The sequence below is a fragment of the Apteryx mantelli genome, chromosome 7 (assembly GCF_036417845.1).
Source record: "Apteryx mantelli isolate bAptMan1 chromosome 7, bAptMan1.hap1, whole genome shotgun sequence".
In the NCBI taxonomy this organism is placed as follows: Eukaryota; Metazoa; Chordata; class Aves; order Apterygiformes; family Apterygidae; genus Apteryx; species Apteryx mantelli.
The window spans coordinates 38671878-38687419 of record NC_089984.1 but is presented as its reverse complement, the minus strand read 5'-3'; positions in this window follow the sequence as shown (position 1 = coordinate 38687419).

Genomic DNA, 15542 nt, shown 5'->3' with positions numbered 1-15542 from the left:
ACCAAATCGAAATGCCTACTACAACACATGGTTACCCCGACCTACAGACTGCATGCAAGCCTACTTCAGATTTATGTCACCCCCTCCCCTTTTACTGTGATGTCCCATTTGCCAGAAGTATAACTACACAGGATATATTTCTGGAGGAGGAATCTGGAAGTGTACTCTTCAAATCACATGACAAAGCAAATTAGACAGGTAAAGAAATTAGTCAAAAATGAACAGCAGGGTAAAAGTTACAATCCAGAAAGTCAAGGACTAGGGGAAGTTTCTATTAATTGATAAATTCTGCCCTACTCAAAAAGAATCTTCTGCCTTCTGCAACAGGGCTGAGAGAAAAGAGTGAAAATTACCACAGTGGGAGGGCCTGAAAATACATTCAAAAGTGTGAAAATGTGGTGGAAAATATGTCATTCTTGTTTACAGGATAAAGGGAAAAAATAGATGAGGGCCTGAGATAAAGGAGAACAAAACACACAAAAAGCAATGAATGAAAACGAATCACAAATACGGAAATACGTGACAAACAAAAAAGCTACAGGTTGACAGGCAAAGAATTAAAAGACAAAATAAAATCCAGCCCACAAGGACAGGCTCACTCCCCGACAGGCACGCGCACAAACACACGGGCACGCACGCACACAGACACGACTTTCCAGCGGAGGAAGAGGAGCCAGGGCAGCCGAGAGCAACGGCCCGATCCCCTTACACACCCACCCAGCCCCTGGCAAAACTCACCAGCAACTGCTGCCGACTCGCCCGTCTTCGGGAGAGGAGGTCTCCGGGCGCCTGGACCGCAGCTTGGGCTGCAGGATGCCCAAGGGCGGTGCTGAAGCGTGGGTCAGAGGCTGGCACTCTGGGCACCTGGAGCTGGGCATGACCAGCGGTGGCCAAAGAGACCTCACCCCTGCTTACAGGCGGCTCGCGCCACCGGCTGGACAGCATAACCCTCGGCACCCCAGCCAGGCCCTGAGTTACAGGGCAGCTCTGGGCCCACGGGAGGCTCCTTTTCTCAGAGTCAGGGGCACTCGGACCCAGGCCCCGCTCACAGGGCGCTCAGCCCAAGCAAGCTGCCAGCTGGGCACAAAGTCCCCGCGACCCCGACCCTGACTACAGGCGGGTCGACACCCAGGGAGTCCAAGAGCTCAGCCGTCCCCCACAGCAACAGGAATGACTCTCCACAGCCAGGCAGCAGCGGAGCGCGAGGGCCACACCGAACCCTCCTTACAGGGCGGGCACCCTCACCGCTCCGCACCAGCGCCAAGCCCTCCAAACCGGCGGGCTCTCGCCCACGCCCCCACTTACGGGCTGGCCGTGCTGGCTGACGCACAACATCTCGTCTTCAGGAGCCCAGGCACCCACCTCAGCCCCAGCTGCGGGCAGGTCACACTAGGAGAACAGGCGGCAGGCCGTCCTGGACTGGCCCCTCCTGCAGAGCGCTTCCTCAACCTGCCCTCTTCTAAAGGGGCAGGGAGGGGTCATTCCTCCTTGCTGGCTACCGCAGCAGGCCGCACTCCTGTGCAGGCACCCCGGCCCCCGCTTACGGGGAGGGCAAGCTGCTCCGGGTGACACAGGGCTCCACAGCTTGTGACACTCACCCTGCTTACAGGCTTGTCACACTGGCCAGCCTGCCAGCAGGACAGAGAGCCATGCCGGCAGAGACCCAGGCCCTGACTACAGGCAGGTCGCACCGCCCGCAGCCTTTGTGAGTGGCTTAACTCTGCCCTCCGGCAGCCAGGGCCAAGCCTGGGCTCTCCCGCGACCCAGGGCGCCAGGCAGCATCAGTCTCCTGCTGCACCCAGACTTCCTCTTGCTCTCCTGGGAAGCGTAGGTTATGTACGCTGCAGTATTAGCACATAAAGCCTAAGCACAAGCTCACTCGCTCACTCACCCCCAGGCACGCACGCCAACACGCACGCACGCACGCACGCACGACTTTCCAGGAGAGCAAGAGGACGCAGGGCAGCCGAGATCGACGGCCCGATCCGCTTACCCACGAGCACGAGAGAGGCTCCGACTTGCCCCCAGGCGGCACGGAGGCCAGAGCCCTCACCATCACCAGGCGCCTCAGAGCTTGCCCAAAGGCAGATGCTGTGACAGACACCCTGCTTACAGGGCCGCCACGCTGGCCAGGTTGTCAGCAGGCGGAAAGCCGCCGGGCAAGGGGCCCCGCCCCTGCTGACAGGGCGGGGAAGGGGGTCCAGAGAGCTCAAGTTCCCCCTCGGGTGAGGAGAGAGTGGCTCGCACCCTCCTTACAGGGTCGTCCCTCTCCCCAGGCAGCAGAAGGAGCAACGTGGCAAAAGGCCACCAAGAAAAATCAAAGACCCGAGCCCTGGCTACAGGGAGGTCGCCCAGCGCAAAGTAAGAAAGGGCACCAACAGTGCCGGGGTGCCCTTAGCGGACCTGAGCCCTGCTTACAGGGCGGTCCCTGTGCCCAGAGTGCCTTTCTCTTCCCGCCGCTTCAGTCTTCCGCTCTTCTTCTCTTCTTCTCCTCTCCTTCTTCCGCTCTTCTTCTCTCCTTCTTCTCTTCTTGCCCCCTCTTGACTCGCCGGTCTGCACGAGTCCTCTTCTCTCTCTCCTCCACCGCCTGCTGCAAAGCCAGAGAGACCCCCGGAGGACCGAGGTGCTGTATTCAACCATAAACCCCAAGGACAGGCTCACTCCCCGACAGGCACGCGCACAAACACACGGGCACGCACGCACACAGACACGACTTTCCAGCGGAGGAAGAGGAGCCAGGGCAGCCGAGAGCAACGGCCCGATCCCCTTACACACCCACCCAGCCCCTGGCAAAACTCACCAGCAACTGCTGCCGACTCGCCCGTCTTCGGGAGAGGAGGTCTCCGGGCGCCTGGACCGCAGCTTGGGCTGCAGGATGCCCAAGGGCGGTGCTGAAGCGTGGGTCAGAGGCTGGCACTCTGGGCACCTGGAGCTGGGCATGACCAGCGGTGGCCAAAGAGACCTCACCCCCGCTTACAGGCGGCTCGCGCCACCGGCTGGACAGCATAACCCTCGGCACCCCAGCCAGGCCCTGAGTTACAGGGCAGCTCTGGGCCCACGGGAGGCTCCTTTTCTCAGAGTCAGGGGCACTCGGACCCAGGCCCCGCTCACAGGGCGCTCAGCCCAAGCAAGCTGCCAGCTGGGCACAAAGTCCCCGCGACCCCGACCCTGACTACAGGCGGGTCGACACCCAGGGAGTCCAAGAGCTCAGCCGTCCCCCACAGCAACAGGAATGACTCTCCACAGCCAGGCAGCAGCGGAGCGCGAGGGCCACACCGAACCCTCCTTACAGGGCGGGCACCCTCACCGCTCCGCACCAGCGCCAAGCCCTCCAAACCGGCGGGCTCTCGCCCACGCCCCCACTTACGGGCTGGCCGTGCTGGCTGACGCACAACATCTCGTCTTCAGGAGCCCAGGCACCCACCTCAGCCCCAGCTGCGGGCAGGTCACACTAGGAGAACAGGCGGCAGGCCGTCCTGGACTGGCCCCTCCTGCAGAGCGCTTCCTCAACCTGCCCTCTTCTAAAGGGGCAGGGAGGGGTCATTCCTCCTTGCTGGCTACCGCAGCAGGCCGCACTCCTGTGCAGGCACCCCGGCCCCCGCTTACGGGGAGGGCAAGCTGCTCCGGGTGACACAGGGCTCCACAGCTCGTGACGCTCACCCTGCTTACAGGCTTGTCACGCTGGCCAGCCTGCCAGCAGGACAGAGAGCCATGCCGGCAGAGACCCAGGCCCTGACTACAGGCAGGTCGCACCGCCCGCAGCCTTTGTGAGTGGCTTAACTCTGCCCTCCGGCAGCCAGGGCCAAGCCTGGGCTCTCCCGCGACCCAGGGCGCCAGGCAGCATCAGTCTCCTGCTGCACCCAGACTTCCTCTTGCTCTCCTGGGAAGCGTAGGTTATGTACGCTGCAGTATTAGCACATAAAGCCTAAGCACAAGCTCACTCGCTCACTCACCCCCAGGCACGCACGCCAACACACACGCACGCACGCACGCACGCACGCACGACTTTCCAGGAGAGCAAGAGGACGCAGGGCAGCCGAGATCGACGGCCCGATCCGCTTACCCACGAGCACGAGAGAGGCTCCGACTTGCCCCCAGGCGGCACGGAGGCCAGAGCCCTCACCATCACCAGGCGCCTCAGAGCTTGCCCAAAGGCAGATGCTGTGACAGACACCCTGCTTACAGGGCCGCCACGCTGGCCAGGTTGTCAGCAGGCGGAAAGCCGCCGGGCAAGGGGCCCCGCCCCTGCTGACAGGGCGGGGAAGGGGGTCCGGAGAGCTCAAGTTCCCCCTCGGGTGAGGAGAGAGTGGCTCGCACCCTCCTTACAGGGTCGTCCCTCTCCCCAGGCAGCAGAAGGAGCAACGTGGCAAAAGGCCACCAAGAAAAATCAAAGACTCGAGCCCCGGCTACAGGGAGGTCGCCCAGCGCAAAGTAAGAAAGGGCACCAACAGTGCCGGGGTGCCCTTAGCGGACCTGAGCCCTGCTTACAGGGCGGTCCCTGTGCCCAGAGTGCCTTTCTCTTCCCGCCGCTTCAGTCTTCCGCTCTTCTTCTCTTCTTCTCCTCTCCTTCTTCCGCTCTTCTTCTCTCCTTCTTCTCTTCTTGCCCCCTCTTGACTCGCCGGTCTGCACGAGTCCTCTTCTCTCTCTCCTCCACCGCCTGCTGCAAAGCCAGAGAGACCCCCGGAGGACCGAGGTGCTGTATTCAACCATAAACCCCAAGGACAGGCTCACTCCCCGACAGGCACGCGCACAAACACACGGGCACGCACGCACACAGACACGACTTTCCAGCGGAGGAAGAGGAGCCAGGGCAGCCGAGAGCAACGGCCCGATCCCCTTACACACCCACCCAGCCCCTGGCAAAACTCACCAGCAACTGCTGCCGACTCGCCCGTCTTCGGGAGAGGAGGTCTCCGGGCGCCTGGACCGCAGCTTGGGCTGCAGGATGCCCAAGGGCGGTGCTGAAGCGTGGGTCAGAGGCTGGCACTCTGGGCACCTGGAGCTGGGCATGACCAGCGGTGGCCAAAGAGACCTCACCCCCGCTTACAGGCGGCTCGCGCCACCGGCTGGACAGCATAACCCTCGGCACCCCAGCCAGGCCCTGAGTTACAGGGCAGCTCTGGGCCCACGGGAGGCTCCTTTTCTCAGAGTCAGGGGCACTCGGACCCAGGCCCCGCTCACAGGGCGCTCAGCCCAAGCAAGCTGCCAGCTGGGCACAAAGTCCCCGCGACCCCGACCCTGACTACAGGCGGGTCGACACCCAGGGAGTCCAAGAGCTCAGCCGTCCCCCACAGCAACAGGAATGACTCTCCACAGCCAGGCAGCAGCGGAGCGCGAGGGCCACACCGAACCCTCCTTACAGGGCGGGCACCCTCACCGCTCCGCACCAGCGCCAAGCCCTCCAAACCGGCGGGCTCTCGCCCACGCCCCCACTTACGGGCTGGCCGTGCTGGCTGACGCACAACATCTCGTCTTCAGGAGCCCAGGCACCCACCTCAGCCCCAGCTGCGGGCAGGTCACACTAGGAGAACAGGCGGCAGGCCGTCCTGGACTGGCCCCTCCTGCAGAGCGCTTCCTCAACCTGCCCTCTTCTAAAGGGGCAGGGAGGGGTCATTCCTCCTTGCTGGCTACCGCAGCAGGCCGCACTCCTGTGCAGGCACCCCGGCCCCCGCTTACGGGGAGGGCAAGCTGCTCCGGGTGACACAGGGCTCCACAGCTCGTGACGCTCACCCTGCTTACAGGCTTGTCACGCTGGCCAGCCTGCCAGCAGGACAGAGAGCCATGCCGGCAGAGACCCAGGCCCTGACTACAGGCAGGTCGCACCGCCCGCAGCCTTTGTGAGTGGCTTAACTCTGCCCTCCGGCAGCCAGGGCCAAGCCTGGGCTCTCCCGCGACCCAGGGTGCCAGGCAGCATCAGTCTCCTGCTGCACCCAGACTTCCTCTTGCTCTCCTGGGAAGCGTAGGTTATGTACGCTGCAGTATTAGCACATAAAGCCTAAGCACAAGCTCACTCGCTCACTCACCCCCAGGCACGCACGCCAACACGCACGCACGCACGCACGCACGACTTTCCAGGAGAGCAAGAGGACGCAGGGCAGCCGAGATCGACGGCCCGATCCGCTTACCCACGAGCACGAGAGAGGCTCCGACTTGCCCCCAGGCGGCACGGAGGCCAGAGCCCTCACCATCACCAGGCGCCTCAGAGCTTGCCCAAAGGCAGATGCTGTGACAGACACCCTGCTTACAGGGCCGCCACGCTGGCCAGGTTGTCAGCAGGCGGAAAGCCGCCGGGCAAGGGGCCCCGCCCCTGCTGACAGGGCGGGGAAGGGGGTCCGGAGAGCTCAAGTTCCCCCTCGGGTGAGGAGAGAGTGGCTCGCACCCTCCTTACAGGGTCGTCCCTCTCCCCAGGCAGCAGAAGGAGCAACGTGGCAAAAGGCCACCAAGAAAAATCAAAGACCCGAGCCCTGGCTACAGGGAGGTCGCCCAGCGCAAAGTAAGAAAGGGCACCAACAGTGCCGGGGTGCCCTTAGCGGACCTGAGCCCTGCTTACAGGGCGGTCCCTGTGCCCAGAGTGCCTTTCTCTTCCCGCCGCTTCAGTCTTCCGCTCTTCTTCTCTTCTTCTCCTCTCCTTCTTCCGCTCTTCTTCTCTCCTTCTTCTCTTCTTGCCCCCTCTTGACTCGCCGGTCTGCACGAGTCCTCTTCTCTCTCTCCTCCACCGCCTGCTGCAAAGCCAGAGAGACCCCCGGAGGACCGAGGTGCTGTATTCAACCATAAACCCCAAGGACAGGCTCACTCCCCGACAGGCACGCGCACAAACACACGGGCACGCACGCACACAGACACGACTTTCCAGCGGAGGAAGAGGAGCCAGGGCAGCCGAGAGCAACGGCCCGATCCCCTTACACACCCACCCAGCCCCTGGCAAAACTCACCAGCAACTGCTGCCGACTCGCCCGTCTTCGGGAGAGGAGGTCTCCGGGCGCCTGGACCGCAGCTTGGGCTGCAGGATGCCCAAGGGCGGTGCTGAAGCGTGGGTCAGAGGCTGGCACTCTGGGCACCTGGAGCTGGGCATGACCAGCGGTGGCCAAAGAGACCTCACCCCCGCTTACAGGCGGCTCGCGCCACCGGCTGGACAGCATAACCCTCGGCACCCCAGCCAGGCCCTGAGTTACAGGGCAGCTCTGGGCCCACGGGAGGCTCCTTTTCTCAGAGTCAGGGGCACTCGGACCCAGGCCCCGCTCACAGGGCGCTCAGCCCAAGCAAGCTGCCAGCTGGGCACAAAGTCCCCGCGACCCCGACCCTGACTACAGGCGGGTCGACACCCAGGGAGTCCAAGAGCTCAGCCGTCCCCCACAGCAACAGGAATGACTCTCCACAGCCAGGCAGCAGCGGAGCGCGAGGGCCACACCGAACCCTCCTTACAGGGCGGGCACCCTCACCGCTCCGCACCAGCGCCAAGCCCTCCAAACCGGCGGGCTCTCGCCCACGCCCCCACTTACGGGCTGGCCGTGCTGGCTGACGCACAACATCTCGTCTTCAGGAGCCCAGGCACCCACCTCAGCCCCAGCTGCGGGCAGGTCACACTAGGAGAACAGGCGGCAGGCCGTCCTGGACTGGCCCCTCCTGCAGAGCGCTTCCTCAACCTGCCCTCTTCTAAAGGGGCAGGGAGGGGTCATTCCTCCTTGCTGGCTACCGCAGCAGGCCGCACTCCTGTGCAGGCACCCCGGCCCCCGCTTACGGGGAGGGCAAGCTGCTCCGGGTGACACAGGGCTCCACAGCTCGTGACGCTCACCCTGCTTACAGGCTTGTCACGCTGGCCAGCCTGCCAGCAGGACAGAGAGCCATGCCGGCAGACACCCAGGCCCTGACTACAGGCAGGTCGCACCGCCCGCAGCCTTTGTGAGTGGCTTAACTCTGCCCTCCGGCAGCCAGGGCCAAGCCTGGGCTCTCCCGCGACCCAGGGCGCCAGGCAGCATCAGTCTCCTGCTGCACCCAGACTTCCTCTTGCTCTCCTGGGAAGCGTAGGTTATGTACGCTGCAGTATTAGCACATAAAGCCTAAGCACAAGCTCACTCGCTCACTCACCCCCAGGCACGCACGCCAACACGCACGCACGCACGCACGCACGCACGCACGACTTTCCAGGAGAGCAAGAGGACGCAGGGCAGCCGAGATCGACGGCCCGATCCGCTTACCCACGAGCACGAGAGAGGCTCCGACTTGCCCCCAGGCGGCACGGAGGCCAGAGCCCTCACCATCACCAGGCGCCTCAGAGCTTGCCCAAAGGCAGATGCTGTGACAGACACCCTGCTTACAGGGCCGCCACGCTGGCCAGGTTGTCAGCAGGCGGAAAGCCGCCGGGCAAGGGGCCCCGCCCCTGCTGACAGGGCGGGGAAGGGGGTCCGGAGAGCTCAAGTTCCCCCTCGGGTGAGGAGAGAGTGGCTCGCACCCTCCTTACAGGGTCGTCCCTCTCCCCAGGCAGCAGAAGGAGCAACGTGGCAAAAGGCCACCAAGAAAAATCAAAGACCCGAGCCCTGGCTACAGGGAGGTCGCCCAGCGCAAAGTAAGAAAGGGCACCAACAGTGCCGGGGTGCCCTTAGCGGACCTGAGCCCTGCTTACAGGGCGGTCCCTGTGCCCAGAGTGCCTTTCTCTTCCCGCCGCTTCAGTCTTCCGCTCTTCTTCTCTTCTTCTCCTCTCCTTCTTCCGCTCTTCTTCTCTCCTTCTTCTCTTCTTGCCCCCTCTTGACTCGCCGGTCTGCACGAGTCCTCTTCTCTCTCTCCTCCACCGCCTGCTGCAAAGCCAGAGAGACCCCCGGAGGACCGAGGTGCTGTATTCAACCATAAACCCCAAGGACAGGCTCACTCCCCGACAGGCACGCGCACAAACACACGGGCACGCACGCACACAGACACGACTTTCCAGCGGAGGAAGAGGAGCCAGGGCAGCCGAGAGCAACGGCCCGATCCCCTTACACACCCACCCAGCCCCTGGCAAAACTCACCAGCAACTGCTGCCGACTCGCCCGTCTTCGGGAGAGGAGGTCTCCGGGCGCCTGGACCGCAGCTTGGGCTGCAGGATGCCCAAGGGCGGTGCTGAAGCGTGGGTCAGAGGCTGGCACTCTGGGCACCTGGAGCTGGGCATGACCAGCGGTGGCCAAAGAGACCTCACCCCCGCTTACAGGCGGCTCGCGCCACCGGCTGGACAGCATAACCCTCGGCACCCCAGCCAGGCCCTGAGTTACAGGGCAGCTCTGGGCCCACGGGAGGCTCCTTTTCTCAGAGTCAGGGGCACTCGGACCCAGGCCCCGCTCACAGGGCGCTCAGCCCAAGCAAGCTGCCAGCTGGGCACAAAGTCCCCGCGACCCCGACCCTGACTACAGGCGGGTCGACACCCAGGGAGTCCAAGAGCTCAGCCGTCCCCCACAGCAACAGGAATGACTCTCCACAGCCAGGCAGCAGCGGAGCGCGAGGGCCACACCGAACCCTCCTTACAGGGCGGGCACCCTCACCGCTCCGCACCAGCGCCAAGCCCTCCAAACCGGCGGGCTCTCGCCCACGCCCCCACTTACGGGCTGGCCGTGCTGGCTGACGCACAACATCTCGTCTTCAGGAGCCCAGGCACCCACCTCAGCCCCAGCTGCGGGCAGGTCACACTAGGAGAACAGGCGGCAGGCCGTCCTGGACTGGCCCCTCCTGCAGAGCGCTTCCTCAACCTGCCCTCTTCTAAAGGGGCAGGGAGGGGTCATTCCTCCTTGCTGGCTACCGCAGCAGGCCGCACTCCTGTGCAGGCACCCCGGCCCCCGCTTACGGGGAGGGCAAGCTGCTCCGGGTGACACAGGGCTCCACAGCTCGTGACGCTCACCCTGCTTACAGGCTTGTCACGCTGGCCAGCCTGCCAGCAGGACAGAGAGCCATGCCGGCAGAGACCCAGGCCCTGACTACAGGCAGGTCGCACCGCCCGCAGCCTTTGTGAGTGGCTTAACTCTGCCCTCCGGCAGCCAGGGCCAAGCCTGGGCTCTCCCGCGACCCAGGGCGCCAGGCAGCATCAGTCTCCTGCTGCACCCAGACTTCCTCTTGCTCTCCTGGGAAGCGTAGGTTATGTACGCTGCAGTATTAGCACATAAAGCCTAAGCACAAGCTCACTCGCTCACTCACCCCCAGGCACGCACGCCAACACGCACGCACGCACGCACGCACGCACGCACGACTTTCCAGGAGAGCAAGAGGACGCAGGGCAGCCGAGATCGACGGCCCGATCCGCTTACCCACGAGCACGAGAGAGGCTCCGACTTGCCCCCAGGCGGCACGGAGGCCAGAGCCCTCACCATCACCAGGCGCCTCAGAGCTTGCCCAAAGGCAGATGCTGTGACAGACACCCTGCTTACAGGGCCGCCACGCTGGCCAGGTTGTCAGCAGGCGGAAAGCCGCCGGGCAAGGGGCCCCGCCCCTGCTGACAGGGCGGGGAAGGGGGTCCGGAGAGCTCAAGTTCCCCCTCGGGTGAGGAGAGAGTGGCTCGCACCCTCCTTACAGGGTCGTCCCTCTCCCCAGGCAGCAGAAGGAGCAACGTGGCAAAAGGCCACCAAGAAAAATCAAAGACCCGAGCCCCGGCTACAGGGAGGTCGCCCAGCGCAAAGTAAGAAAGGGCACCAACAGTGCCGGGGTGCCCTTAGCGGACCTGAGCCCTGCTTACAGGGCGGTCCCTGTGCCCAGAGTGCCTTTCTCTTCCCGCCGCTTCAGTCTTCCGCTCTTCTTCTCTTCTTCTCCTCTCCTTCTTCCGCTCTTCTTCTCTCCTTCTTCTCTTCTTGCCCCCTCTTGACTCGCCGGTCTGCACGAGTCCTCTTCTCTCTCTCCTCCACCGCCTGCTGCAAAGCCAGAGAGACCCCCGGAGGACCGAGGTGCTGTATTCAACCATAAACCCCAAGGACAGGCTCACTCCCCGACAGGCACGCGCACAAACACACGGGCACGCACGCACACAGACACGACTTTCCAGCGGAGGAAGAGGAGCCAGGGCAGCCGAGAGCAACGGCCCGATCCCCTTACACACCCACCCAGCCCCTGGCAAAACTCACCAGCAACTGCTGCCGACTCGCCCGTCTTCGGGAGAGGAGGTCTCCGGGCGCCTGGACCGCAGCTTGGGCTGCAGGATGCCCAAGGGCGGTGCTGAAGCGTGGGTCAGAGGCTGGCACTCTGGGCACCTGGAGCTGGGCATGACCAGCGGTGGCCAAAGAGACCTCACCCCCGCTTACAGGCGGCTCGCGCCACCGGCTGGACAGCATAACCCTCGGCACCCCAGCCAGGCCCTGAGTTACAGGGCAGCTCTGGGCCCACGGGAGGCTCCTTTTCTCAGAGTCAGGGGCACTCGGACCCAGGCCCCGCTCACAGGGCGCTCAGCCCAAGCAAGCTGCCAGCTGGGCACAAAGTCCCCGCGACCCCGACCCTGACTACAGGCGGGTCGACACCCAGGGAGTCCAAGAGCTCAGCCATCCCCCACAGCAACAGGAATGACTCTCCACAGCCAGGCAGCAGCGGAGCGCGAGGGCCACACCGAACCCTCCTTACAGGGCGGGCACCCTCACCGCTCCGCACCAGCGCCAAGCCCTCCAAACCGGCGGGCTCTCGCCCACGCCCCCACTTACGGGCTGGCCGTGCTGGCTGACGCACAACATCTCGTCTTCAGGAGCCCAGGCACCCACCTCAGCCCCAGCTGCGGGCAGGTCACACTAGGAGAACAGGCGGCAGGCCGTCCTGGACTGGCCCCTCCTGCAGAGCGCTTCCTCAACCTGCCCTCTTCTAAAGGGGCAGGGAGGGGTCATTCCTCCTTGCTGGCTACCGCAGCAGGCCGCACTCCTGTGCAGGCACCCCGGCCCCCGCTTACGGGGAGGGCAAGCTGCTCCGGGTGACACAGGGCTCCACAGCTCGTGACGCTCACCCTGCTTACAGGCTTGTCACGCTGGCCAGCCTGCCAGCAGGACAGAGAGCCATGCCGGCAGACACCCAGGCCCTGACTACAGGCAGGTCGCACCGCCCGCAGCCTTTGTGAGTGGCTTAACTCTGCCCTCCGGCAGCCAGGGCCAAGCCTGGGCTCTCCCGCGACCCAGGGCGCCAGGCAGCATCAGTCTCCTGCTGCACCCAGACTTCCTCTTGCTCTCCTGGGAAGCGTAGGTTATGTACGCTGCAGTATTAGCACATAAAGCCTAAGCACAAGCTCACTCGCTCACTCACCCCCAGGCACGCACGCCAACACACACGCACGCACGCACGCACGCACGCACGACTTTCCAGGAGAGCAAGAGGACGCAGGGCAGCCGAGATCGACGGCCCGATCCGCTTACCCACGAGCACGAGAGAGGCTCCGACTTGCCCCCAGGCGGCACGGAGGCCAGAGCCCTCACCATCACCAGGCGCCTCAGAGCTTGCCCAAAGGCAGATGCTGTGACAGACACCCTGCTTACAGGGCCGCCACGCTGGCCAGGTTGTCAGCAGGCGGAAAGCCGCCGGGCAAGGGGCCCCGCCCCTGCTGACAGGGCGGGGAAGGGGGTCCGGAGAGCTCAAGTTCCCCCTCGGGTGAGGAGAGAGTGGCTCGCACCCTCCTTACAGGGTCGTCCCTCTCCCCAGGCAGCAGAAGGAGCAACGTGGCAAAAGGCCACCAAGAAAAATCAAAGACCCGAGCCCCGGCTACAGGGAGGTCGCCCAGCGCAAAGTAAGAAAGGGCACCAACAGTGCCGGGGTGCCCTTAGCGGACCTGAGCCCTGCTTACAGGGCGGTCCCTGTGCCCAGAGTGCCTTTCTCTTCCCGCCGCTTCAGTCTTCCGCTCTTCTTCTCTTCTTCTCCTCTCCTTCTTCCGCTCTTCTTCTCTCCTTCTTCTCTTCTTGCCCCCTCTTGACTCGCCGGTCTGCACGAGTCCTCTTCTCTCTCTCCTCCACCGCCTGCTGCAAAGCCAGAGAGACCCCCGGAGGACCGAGGTGCTGTATTCAACCATAAACCCCAAGGACAGGCTCACTCCCCGACAGGCACGCGCACAAACACACGGGCACGCACGCACACAGACACGACTTTCCAGCGGAGGAAGAGGAGCCAGGGCAGCCGAGAGCAACGGCCCGATCCCCTTACACACCCACCCAGCCCCTGGCAAAACTCACCAGCAACTGCTGCCGACTCGCCCGTCTTCGGGAGAGGAGGTCTCCGGGCGCCTGGACCGCAGCTTGGGCTGCAGGATGCCCAAGGGCGGTGCTGAAGCGTGGGTCAGAGGCTGGCACTCTGGGCACCTGGAGCTGGGCATGACCAGCGGTGGCCAAAGAGACCTCACCCCCGCTTACAGGCGGCTCGCGCCACCGGCTGGACAGCATAACCCTCGGCACCCCAGCCAGGCCCTGAGTTACAGGGCAGCTCTGGGCCCACGGGAGGCTCCTTTTCTCAGAGTCAGGGGCACTCGGACCCAGGCCCCGCTCACAGGGCGCTCAGCCCAAGCAAGCTGCCAGCTGGGCACAAAGTCCCCGCGACCCCGACCCTGACTACAGGCAGGTCGACACCCAGGGAGTCCAAGAGCTCAGCCGTCCCCCACAGCAACAGGAATGACTCTCCACAGCCAGGCAGCAGCGGAGCGCGAGGGCCACACCGAACCCTCCTTACAGGGCGGGCACCCTCACCGCTCCGCACCAGCGCCAAGCCCTCCAAACCGGCGGGCTCTCGCCCACGCCCCCACTTACGGGCTGGCCGTGCTGGCTGACGCACAACATCTCGTCTTCAGGAGCCCAGGCACCCACCTCAGCCCCAGCTGCGGGCAGGTCACACTAGGAGAACAGGCGGCAGGCCGTCCTGGACTGGCCCCTCCTGCAGAGCGCTTCCTCAACCTGCCCTCTTCTAAAGGGGCAGGGAGGGGTCATTCCTCCTTGCTGGCTACCGCAGCAGGCCGCACTCCTGTGCAGGCACCCCGGCCCCCGCTTACGGGGAGGGCAAGCTGCTCCGGGTGACACAGGGCTCCACAGCTCGTGACGCTCACCCTGCTTACAGGCTTGTCACGCTGGCCAGCCTGCCAGCAGGACAGAGAGCCATGCCGGCAGAGACCCAGGCCCTGACTACAGGCAGGTCGCACCGCCCGCAGCCTTTGTGAGTGGCTTAACTCTGCCCTCCGGCAGCCAGGGCCAAGCCTGGGCTCTCCCGCGACCCAGGGTGCCAGGCAGCATCAGTCTCCTGCTGCACCCAGACTTCCTCTTGCTCTCCTGGGAAGCGTAGGTTATGTACGCTGCAGTATTAGCACATAAAGCCTAAGCACAAGCTCACTCGCTCACTCACCCCCAGGCACGCACGCCAACACGCACGCACGCACGCACGCACGACTTTCCAGGAGAGCAAGAGGACGCAGGGCAGCCGAGATCGACGGCCCGATCCGCTTACCCACGAGCACGAGAGAGGCTCCGACTTGCCCCCAGGCGGCACGGAGGCCAGAGCCCTCACCATCACCAGGCGCCTCAGAGCTTGCCCAAAGGCAGATGCTGTGACAGACACCCTGCTTACAGGGCCGCCACGCTGGCCAGGTTGTCAGCAGGCGGAAAGCCGCCGGGCAAGGGGCCCCGCCCCTGCTGACAGGGCGGGGAAGGGGGTCCGGAGAGCTCAAGTTCCCCCTCGGGTGAGGAGAGAGTGGCTCGCACCCTCCTTACAGGGTCGTCCCTCTCCCCAGGCAGCAGAAGGAGCAACGTGGCAAAAGGCCACCAAGAAAAATCAAAGACCCGAGCCCTGGCTACAGGGAGGTCGCCCAGCGCAAAGTAAGAAAGGGCACCAACAGTGCCGGGGTGCCCTTAGCGGACCTGAGCCCTGCTTACAGGGCGGTCCCTGTGCCCAGAGTGCCTTTCTCTTCCCGCCGCTTCAGTCTTCCGCTCTTCTTCTCTTCTTCTCCTCTCCTTCTTCCGCTCTTCTTCTCTCCTTCTTCTCTTCTTGCCCCCTCTTGACTCGCCGGTCTGCACGAGTCCTCTTCTCTCTCTCCTCCACCGCCTGCTGCAAAGCCAGAGAGACCCCCGGAGGACCGAGGTGCTGTATTCAACCATAAACCCCAAGGACAGGCTCACTCCCCGACAGGCACGCGCACAAACACACGGGCACGCACGCACACAGACACGACTTTCCAGCGGAGGAAGAGGAGCCAGGGCAGCCGAGAGCAACGGCCCGATCCCCTTACACACCCACCCAGCCCCTGGCAAAACTCACCAGCAACTGCTGCCGACTCGCCCGTCTTCGGGAGAGGAGGTCTCCGGGCGCCTGGACCGCAGCTTGGGCTGCAGGATGCCCAAGGGCGGTGCTGAAGCGTGGGTCAGAGGCTGGCACTCTGGGCACCTGGAGCTGGGCATGACCAGCGGTGGCCAAAGAGACCTCACCCCCGCTTACAGGCGGCTCGCGCCACCGGCTGGACAGCATAACCCTCGGCACCCCAGCCAGGCCCTGAGTTACAGGGCAGCTCTGGGCCCACGGGAGGCTCCTTTTCTCAGAGTCAGGGGCACTCGGACCCAGGCCCCGCTCACAGGGCGCTCAGCCCAAGCAAGCTGCCA